Here is a 21,380-nt window from a genome sequence, read left to right as displayed (position 1 = left end):
TGGCAGTCACCATAGTAAGCCGCATATTATATATACTTCAGTCATCAATTTAAGACATAGGAAAACAAAGAGGATGCCACCATGGGTGCAACCAGGAAATGAGGAGGGAAGGGAGTTCAAAACGCGCGTCGGGGCATCCCGCTCCACGTGTGCGCTCTCCCGGATTACTCCGTGACCTGGGTCGATCTACCCTGGTATGTATATGGTGAATGCTCTGGGGATAATGCATATGTAAATACTTATGAGCGATTCTTTCACCCTCTATATGCTATAAGAGCACTAAGACAGATTACTTTGCTAATCTTTTTATAGCGCTGTCACTTGCTATGTTCCCCATGGTGGCATCCTCTTTGTTTTTCTATGTCTTAAATTGATGACTGAAGTATATATAATATGGGGCTTACTATGGTGACTGCCATGTGGAGTGGGCTGTTTTTAAAGCTTTTTTAGTCTTTCCTATTATACTTGCACTTACCTCTATTGTGTGTCTAATTATTGATGTCAGGAATATTAGAAAATATTAATATAGGAAAATGTCCTTCCTTCTGCGTGACACACATGTTCACCCCCTCCCTCACCCACTCCTTCTGCCAGCACAAAGCCCCAATTAACGCACGACTGATAAATAGTTATTCAAACACGGCCAGGGAAGAAGTGTTAAAACTTTGTTAGGAAGCAGGCCTCTTGTCCTTGAAAGACGCAGGAGGTACTTAAAATGCAGGCTTCCCTAATTTGTGTGTAACTGTGAAGGGTCTTCCCCGAGCTTCAAAGGGGAATTTGCAGACTCACTGACTCCGATATTAGTTATGAAATAATATGAGTTCCATAAGTCCGACAATAACGAGACCCAAATGGGTAGTGACCAAATCAGCCCCAGAATATGCAGGTATTTTTCCACGGCTATAACCACAATCAGGGAGCTGCAGCGCAAAAACACCCGAATAGTAGACTGCAGCTGTGGGATGAGTGATATCAAAAGAAAGATAAAATCGTGAGGGAAAATATGGCGTAGTTTGCGAGCTTCTGCGATCAATGAACGATGAGTTATCGCAGAAGCTAGCATTTTCTAATAAAAATGTACAGGCTGGAGACCGGTCCACATGATGTCACCACAAGGGGCGTGTGGCCAGATCTCCCTTAAGCATAAAAGAGTCTATGGAGAAGACAGGGGCACTCATTGCTGGGGGGAATACGAATTATACGCAAAGGGTCCTGTTCAATAACAGCAATCTGGAGAACCCCCCCTCCCACTATATTGAATCATCTCTGCGATCGTGTAGTGTAAGTAATTTTCACTCTTTACCCTGTATATTTTATGTAACTGTTTATGTATTTTAATGTCTCCTTTGTAACATCCTTGTATATATTTTTCCTAAACATTGCCTCCCTTTTGGATTAAATATAAAATTTAATAGTTCTGTTTCTTTTGTTCTGTAATCGTTCTCCTCCCCGAAGCCATAAACGCTACCGGGTTGGTTCCTGACCCGATACAAGTCCATTAATACCGGGCTGTATCAAACCAGAACTGGTGGCAGCGTACCATCTGGGGGATTTGAGGAAGGCTGGCAGTGACGGTCGGAGGTGTGGATATATATTACTGGTGCAGTCAGGGAAATATATATATACTGCCCTCACTGCAGAGGGCCTCAAATACCCAGTGGGCTACAGGATGGCCTCTCCGGCGACCACTACTTGCTCTAGGTGCAGTACCTTGACTGACCTGAGAGGCAATGGGGGCGCCAGAGAGTTGTGCCTGTATTGTGGCGTCACGGATTGGTGACGTGTAAGGGACAACACACCACCGTGTCTTCCCCCGCTGGTGGCAGCTTCCTGGCACTACTTACTCTAGGTGCAGTACCTTGACTGACCTGAGAAGTAAGGGGGCGCCAGAGAGCGGCACCCACTGGCCAACAAGTTTTCCTGACAAATTGGTGGCAAGCGGTGGGATATTACAGAACATCAGTGGCTGGATTGAGCAATCATTCCTGTCACTGAAAACTTGCACGGTTCTTGCGAGAATTCTGTGCAGAGTTTTAAGAAATCAGACTCAGTGTTTTAATATTTTTTATCTGGGACATTACTATACGTGTAGCAGTTGCATCCCCTCCCTTCTCTTGTTTTTCTATCCTATCTTTTATTTGACAAACAATGGCTACACGTGGAGAGCCCTGGTATCAACAGCAGACGAAGCCCACTCTCATCGCCCTCTGTGAGCTGTGGCAGATTGACCCCACGGGCAAAAACAAGGCCCAAATGATTGCTGAACTGTTACAAGGTGCTGCAGAGCCCGTCCGACAGCAGAGCCCTGATCATGGGGCGGCCAGCCAAGGCCCGGATGGCGCTGCTGCAGGGGTCCCACCTGTGATTGCCAGCCATACCTGCAACCAGGGTAGTGTGGACCCCCACCTGCAGATGGCCTTGGAGCAGCTCGCCGCAGATGATCGTGATGGACGACTGCAGCTGATCCTGAAATTCCAGGAGTGAGCAGAGCAACAGGCCCAAGCTGACCGAGAGGCCGAGAGAGCTGAGCGCCAGGCACAAGCTGACCGAGAGGAGCACCAGGCCCAAGCTGACCGAGAGGCTGCTGAGCGCCATGCCCAAGCTGACCGAGAGGAGCGCCAGGCCCAAGCTGACCGACAACTCCAGCTGGAGCTAGCCCGGATTCAGAAGGAGTCGCCCTCTACGCAGACCCGTGAGTCCAACGGTGCCAGCTGCTTTAAACCCCATCCTGAGCACTTCCCTGTGATGGAAAAGGATGGGGACTTGGACACATTTCTGCGAGGCTTTGAAAAGGCCTGCAGGCAGTATCAGCTGCCCACCGACCAGTGGGCAAGATATTTAACTCCAGGGCTCCGAGGAAAAGCCTTGGAGGTGTTCGCTTCCCTCCCTCGAGAACAAGATGGAGACTATGAGGCCGTCAAGCAGGCCCTGATAAAAAGTACCAGCTGACTCCCGAGGTTTGCCGGAAAAAGTTCAGAGTCCTCCAACGTGGACCACATGACACCTACAGCGATGTGGTAGACGGGCTCCGAACCAACTTTGAGCAGTGGATCCGAGGACTGGCAGTCACCACCTTCGAGGACCTGAAGGATCTGATGGTGAAGGACCAGTTTTTCCGTCTTTGCCCAGTGGAAGTGAGACAATTTGTGCTTGACCGGGAGCCGAAAGAAGCCACCAAAGCAGCCCAAATTTCGGATACCTATGAGGCCAACCGCACACCAGAGGTGCGGAAGTCAGCCACCAGCTGGAAAGGGGGTAAGCCGACGACTACCCCCAGTGTTCCAGCCAGCCGGTCCTCAAGGGGTCCTGCCCCATCCTCCAGCACCTGGACTGCATTTAACTCCCGTAAGTGCTATACTTGTGACCAAACAGGTCACATCAGCCTTGTCTGCCCGGAGAGGCAGAAGATGAACCCCACACCTGAGGCCCCAGGACCTACTGCAGCCATTCTTTTTGTGGGTGGGGCGGTTGGCTGGGCCCGGGAGAACTTACAACCTGTTACCGTGGGAAACACAGTCACTGTCGGCCTTAAGGACACTGGCGCAGAATGCACCCTGATCCGCCCTGAGTTTGTGTTACCAGAGGAACTCATGCCTGGGAAGACCCTGACTGTCACCGGATTTGGGGGTGTCCGCCGTCCCATACCGATGGCCCGAATTTTCCTGGACTGGGGTGCGGGGAGGGGGTTAAGGGAAGTGGGGGTGTCGGAGAATCTCCCCACTAATGTGTTATTGGGAACTGATCTGGGACGGTTGGTTGCCCGATACATTTCTGACAACCCTCCCAGATCTGATGTGTCATGCAGTACAACTGTCAGTAATGTCAATGTGATGTCTAATAAAAGTGTGTGTTGTGATAAAGGGGAACTCAGCCACCTCACCCCGCAGGGTGATGCTGCTGAGGATCCCCTAAAGCGAGCCAGCATAAGTGCTAGGGGCAAGGGGAGCAGGCACGGACACCAGGAAGCAGGTGGTCCCGTGCAGGTGACCAGTGTCACACCAGATGGTGACATGGTCAGTGATAGCTGCCCCATGACTAGCACGGCTCCAGAGGTGATGTGGAAGGATGGGGAGAAACACGGGGATCATAGGGAAAGTGGTCCCGTGCCGACGACCAGTGTCACGACGGACAGTGACATGGCCGGTCATAGCTCCCCCTTAGAGAGCACAGCTCCCAAGGTAAAGAAGATGACAGGTAAAAAGGTAGGCCGCATAACCAGGCGAGGTAACAGGAAAGTGTGTCCCCCTGTCTGTCAGGAGTATGGGAGGAAGGTACCCATAGCCTGTCAGAGGTGTGGGGAAAAGGTATCCCAAACCAGTCAGGGTGATCGGAAAGCTGGACCCTCAGGTTGGTGGGCAAGTGGATCTGCGGCTTGTCGGATCAGCAGGAAGGGTGGGCCAGGAGGTGGGCTCAAGGGGCGATCTGTAAATCACCCCTTATGCCACCTCAAAGAGGTGGAGATGTCAGGAATATTACAAAATATTAATATCAGGAAAATGTCCTTCCATCTGCGTGACACACATGTTCACCCCCTCCCTCACCCACTTCTTCTGCCAGCACAAAGCCCCAATTAACGCACGACTGATAAATAGTTATTCACAAACAGCCAGGGAAGAAGTGTTAAAACTTCGTTAGGAAGCAGGCCTCTTGTCCCTGAAAGACGCAGGAGGTACTTAAAATGCAGACTTCCCTAATTTGCGTGTAACTGTGAAGGGTCTTCCCCGAGCTTCAAAGGGGAATTTGCAGACTCACTGACACCGATATTAGTTATGAAATAATATGAGTTCCATAGGTCCGACAATAACGAGACCCAAATGGGTAGTGACCAAATCAGCCCCAGAATATGCAGGTATTTGTCCACGGCTGTAAACACAATCAGGGAGCTGCAGCGCAAAAACACCCGAATAGTAGACTGCAGCTGTGGGATGCGTGATATCAAAAGAAAGATAAAATCGTGAGGGAAAATATGGCGTAGTTTGCGAGCTTCTGCGATCAACGAATGTACAGGCTGGAGACCGGCCCACAGGATGTCACCACAAGGGGCGTGTGGCCAGATCTCCCTTAGGCATAAAAGAGTCTATGGAGAAGACAGGGGCACCCATTGCTGGGGGGAATACGAATTATGCGCAAAGGGTCCTGTTCAATAACAGCAATCTGGAGAACCCCCCCTCCCACTATATTGAATCGTCTCTGCGATCGTGTAGTGTAAGTAATTTTCACTCTTTACCCTGTTTATTTTATGTAACTGTTTATGTATTTTAATGTCTCCTTTGTAACATCCTTGTATATATTTTTCCTAAACATTGCCTCCCTTTTGGATTAAATATAAAATTTAATAGTTCTGTTTCTTTTGTTCTGTAATCGTTCTCCTCCCCGAAGCCATAAACGCTACCGGGTTGGTTCCTGACCCGATACAAGTCCATTAATACCGGGCTGTATCAAACCAGAACTGGTGGCAGCGTACCATCTGGGGGATTTGAGGAAGGCTGGCAGTGACGGTCGGAGGTGTGGATATATATTACTGGTGCAGTCAGGGAAATATATATATACTGCCCTCACTGCAGAGGGCCTCAAATACCCAGTGGGCTACAGGATGGCCTCTCCGGCGACCACTACTTGCTCTAGGTGCAGTACCTTGACTGACCTGAGAGGTGAGGGGGCGCCAGAGAGTTGTGCCTGTATTGTGGCGTCACGGATTGGTGACGTGTAAGGGACAACACACCACCGTATTTTCCCCCGCTGGTAGCAGCTTCCTGGCACTACTTACTCTAGGTGCAGTATCTTGACTGACCTGAGAGGTAAGGGGGCGCCAGAGAGCTGCACCCACCGGCCGGCATTTTCCTGACAAATTGGTGGCAGCGGTGGGATACTGTATGATCCTGCCGGTGCCGTTCCTGACAAATTGGTGGCAGCGGTGGGATACTGTGTGATCCTGCCGGTGCCGTTCCTGACAATTGACAATAAACTTTGATATAAATTCTCAAATTCAGTGGCCCCTTCTATCGTTTTTTGTTTTCTATGTGTTTTTTATGTTCATAAGTAGCATTTTTTATGCGTTTTTGCACTTTTGTATTGCTTTCAACCGTGACAAATGCATTCACCGGGAAATGTCATTTTAACATTTTACAACCTTATCTGGCCATGTGCTGTGTGACACATGCATACAGTGCTGAAAAGACATGGGAACAGCATGGGGAAGACCCCTGGAAGCATCTCTGACACCCAGGTCACTGCCTAAAAGTGTGCCCTTCAGAAGTCATCCTTGCCGCATCAGAAGATGCAGACTTGCAACTATGGAAGTTCTTGTCCCAGGGCACTGTTCAATTGTACCTCCCCCATTCCTTGCAATGCAAGTGCAAATATGCAGCCAACCACCCACCCACCCCAGGCTGCAATACCATACTGCTTGCTTGCACTTGAAATTGGGCCTTTTAGGCATGTGCAGGAGGAATCTGGCCACCACCTCATGGCTGCGTTGGCGGCCTGGTATCCATACTCAGTCCCCAGCCGCCCGGCGGCCGGGTGTCCACACTCGGTCCCCAGCCGCCAGGGGACGGCCTTGTGTCCATACTCGGTCCCCAGCCGCACCGCGGCCGGGTGTCCACACACGGTCCCCAGTCGCCTGGGGGCAGCTGGGTGTCCATAAACGGTCCCCAGCCGCCCCTATTTCTCCTGTCAACTTCCCCCCACACACTTTTCTTAGCCCGGCCTGCTTTAGGGCAGCATTGGACGACCCCACCAGAGAACCAGACTCCTCCGGTGGGCCCTGGCTTCTCCATCAGGGGAGTTGAGAGTCCCAAGGTGAGGAGCATCATGATGATGATAGAAGTTAGCATCTGCTTTGTTTTCTTGAAATGCAAGCGTAAGTGTGCAGCCTGCCACCCACCCACCCCCAGGCTGCAATACTGTGGCACCCCAGGGGTCTGGTTGCCACAGTGGTAGAAATACCATGTCTGAGAGCGAGCATGGGTATTCCTGGTCAGGAGCATTATTGTATGCCACACCTCCTGCCCCAGTCCAGGGAGGGTAGGAACCTGCCCTTTATAAACTGGATCTGGGGCGGGGTTAGGGAGTCTAGTTCCAGAGGAAGGGACAGAGCAGCAGCAAGGAGCTCTGTAGGAGCTAGGAGCTGAAGGCCAGGGACTGGAGCGGAGAGCTCGTCCTGGCAGAAGACGCAGAGAACCGGACACCGGTGTCCGAGACTGTGGGGATATTCACATCCAGCAGCAGAAACCACCTGGCAGGGGATTTCAGGTCCTCTGGCCATAGAAAGCCCGGAGGCTCAGTCACACGCAAGGGACCGGCACCGCCATCGAGGAGCGTAAGATACCAAAGGCCCCAAAGGCCCCATCAGCCATACGGGTGAGCACCACACAGTACACTCAGGGAAGTGCATTGAGGTGAAGGTGAAGAGGTATTGGGAATCCTGCAGAAAATACCTGTGTGAATTGCGGTGAGTGGCTGCATTGTGACCTGCTGAGTGCTTTTCTACCTGTTTAGATTTATTGGGCTTTTTAAAATCTATTTTCTCACTACAGTTTTAGTTTCTTAGTTTACTACCTGTGTATTTAAGGGTTAACTACATTGCACTAAAATCCTAAGGTGTAGATTTACTCACAAGGGGTTAATTAAGGGGAAGGGGTCATAATTATAGGTTTATAAGGGGCAGCTGGTTGGGAATCAAGTCCTTTGGAAGTGCATTGAGGTGAAGGGTACATTGCTGGAAAAGGAAAAAAAAAAAGAAAAAAAAAACTCTTTAAATCTCTTAGTTTGCGAGTGTGAACAAGCTGCGTGTGTCCGGAGCGTAAGTGCGAACGAAAGTAAGTGTGTGACTTGTTTTTCAGTGACTTTGGATTCAGGGAGTTTGGAAGGGAGGACTTAGGACTGAATTGCTGACTGTATTTCATTCTTTCTTTACTTTACTTTTTACTTAATTAATCCACCTGACCTACTTAGCTGATTCCCCCGTCCATACTTGATACTTAATTGATCCCCCGTCCATACTTAACTGATCCCCCGCCGATATCTAATTGATACACTTGCACATCCCTAATTGATCCCCGTCCATACAGCTATATATAAATAATTGTGTTTTGTACTTGTATATATATACTGACTGTATCCCCATATTTACAATGACGTCCATGTTGGCCGGAGCCGTGCAGCGTACATCTTGCGCAATGTATGCATTCCGTGAGCAACCCGAGGATCCTTACTGCTGCGAGAGATGTGAGCATATCGTGCACTTGGAAGCCCAAATTCTGGATCTAAGTGCTCAGATAGCGGTACTGAGGAGCATCGACAACATGGAACGGAGTTTGCTGCTCACCGAGCAGACACTCAATGGGTCAATACTGGGGGTGGAGCATAGAGGGGAAGTGCAGGCTGAACAGGCAGGGAGCTGGATAACAGTTAGGAGGGATAGAGGGAAGAAGTATAGGAAGCCTGGTTCAGAACCGGCATTATTGGAGCACGACAGATCCTCTGACCGCCGGGGGAGTGTATGCTCCAGTAATGAGGGGGAGGGGGAAAGTGTAGGGCAGGCAAGACAGGTTCTGGTAGTGGGTGACTCTATTATTAGGGGGACAGACAGGGCAATCTGTCACAAAGACCGGGATCGCCGAACGGTGTGCTGCCTCCCTGGCGCTCGAGTCCGGCACATCGCGGATCGGGTTGACAGGTTACTGGGTGGGGCTGGCGAAGACCCAGCGGTCATGGTCCACATCGGCACCAATGACAAAGTGAGTGGTAGATGGAGGGTCCTTAAAAATGATTTCAGAGACCTAGGTAGGAAGCTTAGGGCAAGGACCTCCAAGGTAGTTTTCTCAGAAATACTACCAATCCCGCGAGCCACACAGGAGCGCCAACGGGAGGTTAGGGAGGTGAATAAGTGGCTAAAGAGTTGGTGCAAGGCAGAAGGGTTTGGGTTCATGGAGAACTGGGCCGACTTCGCGGTCGGCTACAGGCTCTACCGTAGGGACGGGCTGCACCTCAATGGGGAGGGTGCAGCGGTGCTGGGGAAGAAGATGGCTAATAGGTTGGAGGAGTTTTTAAACTAGAGACGGGGGAGGGGAAACCAAGGAAATAGGTGGGATGTGAGGCAAGCAAGGGGGAAGGGGAGAAGTGAATATAATGAGGGTGGAGAGGGGGGTGGGGATAGTACAGTTAGATCGTTAGAGAAGAATAGGATGCTAAATAACCCCAAAGTTTTATCTTGCATGCTGACCAACGCAAGAAGCCTGACCAATAAGGCGGATGAGCTGCGGGCGCTTATATCGGAGGAGAGGTATGACATCGTAGGTATTACAGAGACTTGGCTAGACGATAGCTACGACTGGGCGGTAAATTTATTAGATTATAGTTTATTTAGTAGGGACCGGAAACAGGGGAAAGGCGGAGGAGTCTGCTTATATGTAAAGTCATGTCTAAAACCGAGACTAAGGGAAGATATAGGAGAGGGAGAAGAGGGGGTCGAGTCCATGTGGGTAGAGATAGAGGGGGCAAAAAATAATAATAAAATATTACTGGGGGTCTGCTATAAGCCACCAAATATAACAGAGGAGAATGAGAATCTGCTATTAGGACAAATAGACAAAGTAGCAAAACATAATGAAGTGATTGTTATGGGGGACTTCAACTACCCGGATATTGACTGGGAAACAGAAACCTGTAGATCTCAGAAAGGAAAAAGGTTCTTGACAAATATTAAGGATAATTATCTCTCCCAACTAGTGCAGGAACCAACGAGAGGGAAGGCCGTGTTGGACTTAATATTGACTAATAGGCCTGATAGAATAACTGAGGTACAGATAGGGGGGTACCTAGGTAATAGTGACCATAATATTATCGACTTCAAAATGCCCTTCAGTAGGATTATCAATAAGGGAACAACAAAAACATTAAACTTTAGGAGGGCGAAGTTTGATCAGCTGAAAGAAAGCCTTCAACTTATTGACTGGGACAAAGTTCTTAATCAAAGGAATACGAATAGTAAATGGGAAACCTTCAAAAGAATTCTGAATACTCAGTGCGAGAGGTATATACCGTATGGGAATAAAAGGGCCAGAAATAAGAGGAAACCAATATGGTTGAACAAGAACGTAAAAGGGGCGTTAAATAGCAAAAAAGAGGCATTCAAGAGATTAAAACAGGAAAACAGTAAGGAGGCACTAAAGTGTTACAAGGAAAAAACGAGAACCTGTAAAAAACAAATAAAAATAGCGAAGGAGGAAACAGAGAAACGTATTGCTAGGGAAAGTAGATCAAATCCCAAACTGTTCTTTACGTATATAAATAGTAAAAGGATTAAATCGGATAATATTGGACCGATAAAAAGTGAGGAAGGCAAAATCATAGAGAAAGATGAGGATAAAGCTAATCTATTAAATAATTTTTTTTCGACAACTTTCACAAAGGAAATCGAACTAACAAGAGAAATGAGAAGTGACAAGCTTAATCCTCCACTAAGTATGACTAATCTAACCCAAGCTGGGGTACAGAAACGCCTCAGTAACATTAAAATAAACAAATCACCAGGACCTGATGGCATACACCCACGGGTACTAAGGGAACTAAGTAATGTGATAGACAGACCTTTATATCTTATATTTAAGGACTCTGTTATGACTGGGTCTGTGCCACTTGATTGGCGACAAGCGAATGTAGTGCCAATATTCAAAAAGGGAGCGAAAAGTGACGCCGGAAACTATCGGCCGGTGAGTCTGACGTCCGTTGTGGGCAAAATTTTTGAAAGCTTCATTAAAGAGGCAATTACGGAGCATCTTGATGCTAATAATCTTTTAATCCCGAACCAACATGGATTCATGAGGAATCGCTCCTGCCAAACAAACCTGATTGACTTCTACGAGGAGGTTAGCTCTCGATTAGATCAGGGGGAACCAGTGGATGTCATGTATCTCGACTTCTCAAAAGCGTTCTATAGCGTGCCACATAATAGGTTGGTATACAAAATGAGAATGATGGGGCTGGGGGAAAATGTCTGCAAGTGGGTAGCAAACTGGCTAAGGGATAGAAGGCAGAGGGTGGTTATAAATGGAATATACTCAGATTGGGTAAGCGTCACTAGTGGGGTACCACAGGGGTCTGTACTAGGCCCAATGTTATTTAATATCTTTATTAACGACATAGTCAACGGCATAAATAGTAAAATATCAATATTTGCAGATGACACAAAGTTATGTAAAACAATTAATACAAAAGAGGACAGTGCAGACCTACAGAGGGATTTGGATAAGCTGGGTAGGTGGAGCATTAAATGGCAAATGAGGTTTAATGAGGAGAAATGTAAGGTCATACATATGGGAAGGAAAAATGGAAGTCACCAGTACTCACTGAATGGGAAATCATTGGGGAATTCAGAGATGGAGAAGGACTTGGGCATCTTGATTGATAGCAAACTAAATTTGAGTGCCCAAAGTCAGGCCGCTGCTGTAAGGGCAAACAGGGTAATGGGATGTATCAGAAGAGGTATATCTGCAAAGGATGAGAACATTGTTCTTCCACTGTACAAAGCACTGGTCAGACCACACTTGGAATACTGTGCTCAGTTATGGGCCCCAATATATAGAAAGGATATAAACGAGCTTGAAAAGGTACAAAGGAGGACAACAAAATTAATAAAGGGAATGGAGGGACTGCAATACCCAGAGAGGTTGGCAAAACTAGGACTATTCAGCCTGGAAAAGAGAAGGTTGAGGGGGGACATAATAAATGTGTACAAATATGTTAGGGGACAGTATAGAGACCTTGCCAGGGATTTGTTCAAAAATAGGAATATTACGGTAACAAGAGGGCATTCACTAAGACTGGAAGGGAAAGGTTCCAGCACCAGCATAGGAAGGGGTTCTTTACGGTAAGAGCAGTGAGAATATGGAATTCACTGAGTGAGGAGACTGTAATGTCGGATTCACTACACCAGTTCAAGCGGGGACTGGATGCATTTCTAGATACCAGGCGGATTTCAGCATATACTTAAAAATAAAATATAATAGTAGGTTGAAACAGGGATTTATTCTGACTGCTGGTTTCAGAGTCGGGAGGGAATTTTTCCTCAGGTGAAGATTGGCTAAATCATTTGGGGTTTTTGCCCTCCTCTTGATCAACTTTAGCAATTACAGAACAAACAGGTCGAACTTGATGGACGCAAGTCTTTATTCGGCTTTACAAACTATGTTACTATGTTACTATGTGGGCTACTACACGACTACAGCAAGGTAGCCAGGAAGAGTACAGTCAGACGGGAAGGCCTACACCTCCACTTGGCCAGGGGGACTCTTGTTCGCTCACAGACTGACCAGGCCTCTAATGTTAGCCAGTACTCCCGGCAGGGCCTTCATCATTACCAACAGTAAAGACCCTGTACTGCACTGCATGGACTCTGAGTCATTTCTGCTGTGCCCATGCACCACGACCTTCACCATCTATACACGCTGCCCTGAGGCTATACTCCTCCCTGCTGCGCACACAACATAAGCCTCAGCGGTCTGCCCCACAGCAGCGGTTTCTTAGTGACCACAATCCACGGGTGGCGTAGTCGGACATTTAAACATTAAAAACCAAATAAACAGATCCGCCACTGGATTGACCACCCTGAGCCACGGGACCGGGTCGCCGCCACGGAGACTACAACCCCCAGCATTACACAGAGACCCGGCTCCGCGTCAATACCATACTGCTTGCTTACTTGCACTTGAAATTGGGCCTTTTAGGCATGTGGAGGCGGAATCTGGCCACCACGTCATGGCTGCATTGGCGGCCTGGTGTCCACACTCGGTCCCCAGCCGCCAGGGGGCGGCCGGGTGTCCATACTCGGTCCCCAGCCGCCCCGCGGCCGGGTGTCCACACACGGTCCCCAGCCGCCTGGGGACAGCCGGGTGTCCATAAACGGTCCCCAGCCACCCCTATTTCTCCTGTCAACTTCCCCACACACACTTTTCTTAGCCCGGCCTGCTTTAGGGTAGCATTGGACAAGCCCACCAGAGAACCAGACTCCTCCGATGGGCCCTGGTTCTCCATCAGGGGAGTTGAGAGTGCCAAAGTGAGGAGCATGATGATGATGATAGAAGTTAGCATCTGCTTTGTTTTCTTGGAATGCAAGCGCATGTATGTAGTAGCGGCTAGGCCTGAGGTGGTCAACGTTTTGGCGCATATCCTACCTCCTCCGAGGATTGCTGGATGTTTTCCTGCTACTATCCCAGTTCTATGACTCCCGTTAAAACAAAGCTTCAGGTGATAAATGATGGATGAGGTAGTGGCAAAGGAGAAAGAGCAGGAGGAACAGGGACCATTCACATCAAAATCAGGCCAGTCAACCACATATGTCTTGTAGGATATGTTTCTGTAACAAAAGGAGCGGTTCGGCTACACAGTTATAGGGCATACAGTGAGTGCAATGCCTACCAAAAATTTTGAGGCACTCCAATGCCCCTTGGAAATGACATGGAGGTCAGAGGGCCTTAACTAAACGGTTTTCTCCATTTATAGCAACTGGGTCTCCTGTACACTGTTGGCCTAAGCAGTGAATGGAAGGCTTTCCAAAAATTATGAGGAACTGCAATGCCTCTTGAAACTGACGTGGATTACAGCATACTAAAAACCTTCTACCCATTATTGGGGAGTGGGTCTGACTAAAATTAGGAGGAAATGCAATGCCCGTTGGAAGAGTCGTGGAGGTTAGAGGTAATTAAAAACAACATTTCAATTCCCCTTGGAAGAGCTGTGGAGTTCAGAGTGGCTTAAGAAGATGCTTTTAATGCCCCTTTGAAGAGAGGTGGAGGTCACAGTAGCTTAACAAGACAGTTTTAATGCCCCTCGGAAAAGTGGTGGAGGTCGCAGTAGCTTAACAAGACGGTTTTAATGCCCCTTACAAGAGCCATACAGTACAGCATCTTAAAAACATTATTCCCATTATTGGGGAGTGTGTCTCCCATAGTCTTTGCTTATGTCTTCCAAGCAAAAGCTGCCAAAAATTAGGACGGACGAACTTGCAATGCTCCTTACAAGAGCCATGCAGTACAGCATATTACAAACATTATTCCCATTATTGGGGAGTATGTCTCCCATAGTCTTTGCTTATGCCTTCCAAGCAAAAGCTGCCAAAAATTAGGACGGAGGAACTTGCAATGCCCCTTACAAGAGCCATGCAGTACAGCATATTACAAACATTATTCCCATTATTGGGGAGTGGGTCTCCCATAGTTTTTGCTTATGCCTTCCAAGCAAAAGCTGCCAAAAATTAGGACTGAGGAACTTGCAATGCCCCTTACAAGAGCCATGCAGTACAGCATATTACAAACATTATTCCCATTATTGGGGAGTGTGTCTCCCATAGTCTTTGCTTATGCCTTCCAAGCAAAAGCTGCCAAAAATTAGGATGGAGGAACTTGCAATGCCCCTTACAAGAGCCATGCAGTACAGCATATTACAAACATTATTCCCATTATTGGGGAGTGGGTCTCCCATAGTATTTGCTTATGCCTTCCAAGCAAAAGCTGCCAAATATTAGGAGGAAATGCAATGCCCGTTCGAAGAGTCGTGGAGGTTAGAGTTAATTAAAAACAACATTTCAATTCCTCTTGGAAGAGCTGTGAAGTTCAGAGTGGTTTAACAAGGCGCTTTTAATGCCCCTCAGAAGAGACGTGGAGGTCCCAGTAGCTTAACAAGACTTTTTTAATGCCCCTTGGAAAAGTGGTGGAGGTCCCAGTAGCTTAACAAGACGCTTTTAATGCCCCTCGGAAAAGTGGTGGAGGTCACAGTAGCTTAACAAGACTCTTTTAATGACCCTCAGAAGAGACGTGGAGGTCCCAGTAGCTTAACAAGATGATTTAAATGGCCCTCGGAAAAGTGGTGGAGGTCCCAGTAGCTTAACAAGACGCTTTTAATGTCCCTCGGAAAAGTGGTGGAGGTCACAGTAGCTTAACAAGACGCTTTTAATACCCCTCGGAAAAGTGGCGGAGGTCGCAGTAGCTTAACAAGACGCTTTTAATGCCCCTTACAAGAGCCATACAGTACAGCATCTTAAAAATATTATTCCCATTATTGGGGAGTGGGTCTCCCACAGTCTTTGTTAATGCCTTCCAAGCAAAAACTGACAAAAATAAGGACGGAGGAACTTTCAATAATGGCAACACGGACCATGGTTACCCTGGTGGTATAGTGGTGGTGGAGGCTGAGGATAAGGAGATGAACATAAAACAGCCGAAATGAGGAAGCATATACCCATGTGTGGGTGTGAAGCGGTGCATGTGAATACACCTCCCGAAATAACACAGTTGATTTGACTTTATTTTACTCTGCTGTCATTTGGTGGTGATGAGAAGTCTAGCCCAATCCAGCCCTTGTTCATTTTGATAAGGGTCAGCTTGTCAGCATTGTCAGTTGACAGGCGAGTGCGCTTATCAGTTATAATTACTCCAGCAGCACTAAAAACACGCTCCGATAACACGCTAGCAGCAGGGCAGGCCAGGACCTCCAAGGCGTAGAGAGCGAGTTCATTCCAAGTGTCAAGCTTGGATACCCAATAATTTAAAGGCACAGAGGAATCACGGAGGACACTGGTACGGTCAGCAAGGTACTCCCTCACCATCTTTTGAAACTTTCCACTCCTTGTGAGAGTACCCCGCGCCTCAGGGCCTGTAAGGTTGGCGGGTCTCAGAAAATTGTCCCAGAACGTTGACAGTGTTCCCCTGCCTCTGCTGGATTGGAGTTGCCTCTCTCTTGCGTGTATGCCTTGGTTGGTCAACGAACTGTGACCTCTGCTGCTAGCATGTTCAGATGGGAATTTTTTTAACAGTTCTGCAGCAAGGGCATTCTGGTACTGCCCCATTTTTGTAGACATCTCCACCTCAGGAATAAGAGAGTGAAAGTTCTCCTTGTAGCTGGGGTCTAAAAGTGTCACCAACCTGTAATGACTGTCACCCAACATTTTGACAACGCAAGGGTCACGGTTAAGGCAACGTAACATAAAGTCAACCATGCGTGCCAGACTGGTAATGGGCAAAACTTCCGTGTCCTCACCAAGATGATGACTGACCATGCTCTCCTCCTCCTCCTCCTCCCCCCTGTCCTCAGGCCACCCACGCTGAACCGACGGTATGACAGTTGTACAGGTACTACCGTCTACAGCGCATGATACAAGCTCCTGTTCTTCCTCCTCCTCTCCCTCATTGTCTCCCAATGCACGTTGGGATAAGATGAGGCTGGGCTGTGTGTAGTCGACCGCTATGGCTTCTTGATCCATCTCATCATACTCTGGCTGCAATGTCTCCTCTTTAATTCTCTGCAGAGAGCATTGAAAAAGACAAACAAGTGGAATGCTGACGCTAATGATGGCGTCATCGCCACTCACCATCTTGGTGGATTCCTCAAAGTTTGTTAGGATGGTACATATGTCAGACATCCAGATCCACTCCTGAGGTCTTATGTGTGGAGTCTGACCTGAATATCGGCCGCATTGTTGCAGCTAGTACTCCACAACTGCTCTCTTCTGCTCACAAATCCTTTGCAACATGTGTAGGGTAGAGTTCCAACGTGTGGGGACATCACACACCAGTCGGTGTGACGGAAGCTGCAACACTGCTGCAACACAGCAAGGGCGGTGGAAGCTGCAGCCGACTTGTGAAATTGAGCTGACAGGCGGGGTACTTTGACGAGAAGATCTGGCAACTCGGGGTACGATTTAAGAAACCGCTGAACCACGAGGTTAAGCACATGAGCCAGGCATGGTACGTGTGTGATCTCGCCTCGCTTCAGAGCCGCCACCAGGTTACGGCCATTGTCACACACGACCATGCCTGGATGTAGGTTCAGCAGTCTCAGCCACAGATCTGCCTGCTCTTTCACAGCTGTCCACAACTCACAAGCAGTGTGAGGTTTCTCACCTAAGCTTATGAGTTTCAGCACAGCCTGTTGCCGCTTGGCGGAGGCAGTACTGCAGTGCTTCCAGCTTGTAACTGATGTGATATCTGAGATGGAGGCTGAACATGAGGAGGAGGAGGAGGATGATGCGCAGGAGCTGTACACTGTGGGGGCAACTCTGACTGACATAGGGCCCGCAATCGTGGGTGTGGGGAGGATGTGTTCCGTCCCAAGGTCCGACTGGGTCCCGGCTTCCTCTATGTTTACCCAGTGTGCCGTCAGGGAGATGTACCGTCCCTGGCCACAAGCACTTGTCCATGTGTCCGTTGTCAGGTGGACTCTCCCAGTAACTGCGTTGTTGAGGGCACGGCAGATGTTTTGGGACACGTGCTTGTGTAGTGCGGGGATGGCTCACCAGGCAAAATCGTGTCGGCTGGGGACCGAGTACCGAGGGGCGGCCACCGGCATAAGGTTGCGGAAGGATTCTGTCTCCACCAGCCTAAAAGGCAGCATTTCCAATGCAAGCAGTCGTGAAATGTGCGAATTTAGGACTGTGGCCTGTGGGGCGTTAGCTGCGATTTTCCACTTTCGTTCAAAGGTCTGGGATATGGACAATTGAACGCTGCGGTGGGACATGGATGTGGACGTTGATGCTGTTTCTTGAGAAACTGCCATAACAAGTGAAGACTGAGAGGAGGGGGCATCTTTGCATGCAGTATGGACAGGGGATTGCCTTGCACACACAACAGGGGGTTCTATTGAACGCACAACAGCAGAAGAAGCAGTGGTGACACCCGCTGACACTGGTCGTGGGCCCTGGGGTTCGCCCCACAAAGTCGGGTTCTTTGCTGCCATGTGCCTGATCATGCTGGTGGTGGTCAGGCTGGTAGTTTTGTCACCCCTGCTGATGCTGGCATGGCAGGTGGTACAAATGGCCTTTTTGGGGTTATCAGCAGAGTCTTTAAAAAAATTCCAGACTCTGGAAGACCTACAGGTTGTACTGACAACATCCCTTGTGTTGGTGTTACGGGGAACTGTTGCCCGCCTTCTGTGTGCGGCCACCACACTGCTTCTTCCTGCCTGTTGGGGTACTCTGCCTCCCTCACCCTGTGTGCTGCTGGCCTTGCTCTGCGTGTCCTCCTGCCACGTTGGGTCAGTTACTAGATCATCCACCACCTCCTTCTCTTCCACTTGCACACCACGATCCTCCTCCTCACTTCCTCGTCATCGTCCACCTCTTGTGACAAATTGCCAGCGTCGACTTCCTGTGACCGTTGCTGTTCAAATTTTTGGGCTTCGCTACATGGGATCTCCTCTTCCACCACTTCAAGCGGAGCAGGCGAGGGGCACAAATCTGGAAATGGACCAGTGAACAGCTCTTCAGAGTGTCCAAGTGTGGGATCAGTTGCTGTCTGACAACACTCGGCATGGTGGGAGGAAGGAGAATCAGGGTAAGGAGGAGTATGCGGTCGAGACTCACGGCTACAAAGAGTTGACCGTGTGGAAGACAGAACGGAGGTGGTAGTGCCCAGGTAACTGGAAGTATTATCTGCTATCCAATTAATAACCTGTTAACACTGATCAGTTCGCAATACTGGTGTTGTTCTGTGCTTCCCTAGTAATTCGGTCAGGAAGTGGTAGCGAGAAGATGTGGCTGTTGGTTGTGGCATATTTTCACCTTGGCCACGGCCCCGTCCTCTGCACGCACCATCACCAGAACGTCCACTTCCACGTCCCTTGCCACGCGCCTTGCCCATTGTAAAGGAAGTAAAATAGCTTACACTCGCACTATCAATGGAAAAAGGGTAATAAAAAGTAGATTAGAACCATGGAAGAGGAAAAGCACAGTTCTATTTCTCTGGCCTACACCTAACTCTTTTAAACAATCTGAACAATCAGGGAGAAACTATTGCTGTTTTTCTTTATGGAAAAATACCAAAAGCTGAATAATAGAGATTTTTTACCGTGGAATGGCAAAACCACAGTTATTGTTTACTGGGGTACACCAGAAAATTTTACATAGATATATTTGCGGCTGAACAGTGATCGACACACTCAAACTGTTTTTTTTTAGGTAAAAATGGCCCAAAAGTGGATAATACAGAGGTTTGAACCGTGGAACTGCAAAACCACACTTGTATTTCTCGGGCCTACACCAGACTATTTTCAACAGATATATTTGTGTCTGAACAATCAGGAGACACTACTGTTTTTCTTTATGGCAAAAAAGCAGGATAATACAGAGATTAGACCCATGGAACTGCAAAACCACACTTGTATTTCTCGGGCCTACACCAGACTATTTTCAACAGATATATTTGTGTCTGAACAATCAGGAGACACTACTGTTTTTCTTTACGGCAAAAATGCAAAAAAGCAGGATAATACAGAGATTTGACCCGTGAAACTGCAAAACCACACTTGTATTTCTCGGGCCTACACCAGACTGTTTTCCACAGATATATTTGTGTCTGAACAATCAGGAGACACTACTGTTTTTCTTTATGGCATAAAATGCCAAAAGAAGGATAATACAGAGATTTGACCCGTGGAACTGCAAAACCACAGTTCTAGTAATCTGGCCTACACCAGGCTATTTTCAACAGATATATTTGTGTCTGAAAAATCAGGAGACACTACTGTTTTTCTTTAAGGCAAAAAATGCAAAAAAGCAGGATAATACAGAGATTTGACCCGTGGAACTGCAAAACCACACTTGTATTTCTCGGGCCTACACAAGACTATTTTCAACAGTGTCAAGAAAAACACTTGGTCAGACCTTGCAGCCCTCTGGCGCCCCCTTATCCTGCTGGTCAAACACGGTATTGACTGAGGATAAACACCAAGTGTTTTTCCTGACAATTGGTGGCAAGCGGTGGGATCATAGGACATTATTGATCTGGTTTGAGCAATTATTCCTCTCACTAAAATTTGCACGGTTCTTACCTGGACCCTGCACAAAAGTTTTGAAGATCGAACTCAGTGTTTATTAGATCTGAGACAATATTGTATGTGTAGCAGTTACCTCTACCCTTCTTCGTTTTTTTTTCTTTTCTATCTGTATTTTGGTGATCATGGTCATCGTTGGGGAGCTCTGGTACATCCAGCAGAAAAAGGACACTCTTATTGGAATATGTATAACCAGAGGCATTGACCCCCTCGGCAAAAACAAAGAACAAATGGCTGCTGCACTGGCGCAACTGGAGGCCGAGCAAGCCCGTCTCCAGACCTCAGCAGGGTCAGGAGTCAGCCGAGATAAGGACAGAACTGCTGCAGGGGTCCCACCTGTAGACGCACGCCGCGTCAGCGACCAGGGCAGCGTGGACCCCCATCTGCAGATGGCTCTACAGCAACTTCCTGCAGAGGATCATGAAGGACGGCTGAAAGTCATTCAGCAGCACCAGGAGGCCGAGAGAGCCAAGCAAGCCGAGCGAGAGGCCGAGAGAGTCCAGCGAGAGGCCGAGCGAGCCGAGCGAGAGGCCCAAGCCCGGAGGGCCCATGAACTGCAAATGTCCCAACTCGGGATCCCAGCATCCACCTCACAGAACGGTGAGACCAACAATGCGACCCTGTTTAAGCCCCGTCCAGAGCATTTTCCTGTGATGGAAAAGGACGGCGACCTCGACACCTTTCTGAGGGGTTTTGAAAAGAATTGCAGACAATACCAGCTGCCTGAGGGCCAGTGGCCCCGATACTTAACTGCAGGGCTGCGAGGCAAAGCTGTGGATGTATTTGTGGCTCTTCCTCCGAGCCTCGATGGGAACTATGACGCCATTAAGCAGGCCTTAATCCAGAGGTTCCAACTGACTCCGGAGGTGTACCGTAAAAAGTTCTGGAACCTCCAACGTAGACCGCACGACAGTTACAGCGATGTGGTGCATGGGCTCCAAACCAACTTTGAGCAGTGGATCCAAGGACTGTCAGCGACCACCTTTGAGCAGCTAAAGGATCTGATGGTGAAAGACCAGTTCATGCATCTGTGTCCGACTGAGATACGGCAGTTCGTGATGGATCGGGAGCCACCAGATGCCAATAAAGCTGCGCAGATCGCAGACACCTACGAGTCAAACCGGAGACCAGAGGTGCGGAAGCCGGTCGTCGCCAGCTGGAAAGGGGGTAATCCATCAACCACCATCCCTGCCCCTGCCAGCTGACCTTCCGGAGGCCTTTTTCCCGTTACCAATGCCCGTCCTGCATCTGATGCCTGCAGGTGTTATTTTTGCAACCAGACTGGTCATCTCAGCACCACTTGCCCATAGAAGCAGAGGAAGAACCCCCCATCCAAGGCCCCAGGGCCTAATGCCTCCGTTCTTTTGGTGGGTGGGCCGGTTGGGAGGGCCTGAGCAAACTTGCAGACTGTCATGGTGGGGGACACTGTCACTGTAGGCCTCAAGGATACTGGGGCCGAATGAACCCTCATCCGACCCGAACTGGTGTCCACTGAACAGCTTATTCCGGGAAAGATCCTGACTGTCACCGGGATTGGGGGTGTCCGATGCCCCTTG

The sequence above is a fragment of the Phyllobates terribilis genome, unplaced genomic scaffold (assembly GCF_046119375.1).
Source record: "Phyllobates terribilis strain yellow unplaced genomic scaffold, ASM4611937v1 Scaffold_1__5_contigs__length_1240528914, whole genome shotgun sequence".
Taxonomy (NCBI): domain Eukaryota; kingdom Metazoa; phylum Chordata; class Amphibia; order Anura; family Dendrobatidae; genus Phyllobates; species Phyllobates terribilis.
Note: the sequence above shows the minus strand (reverse complement) of the source record.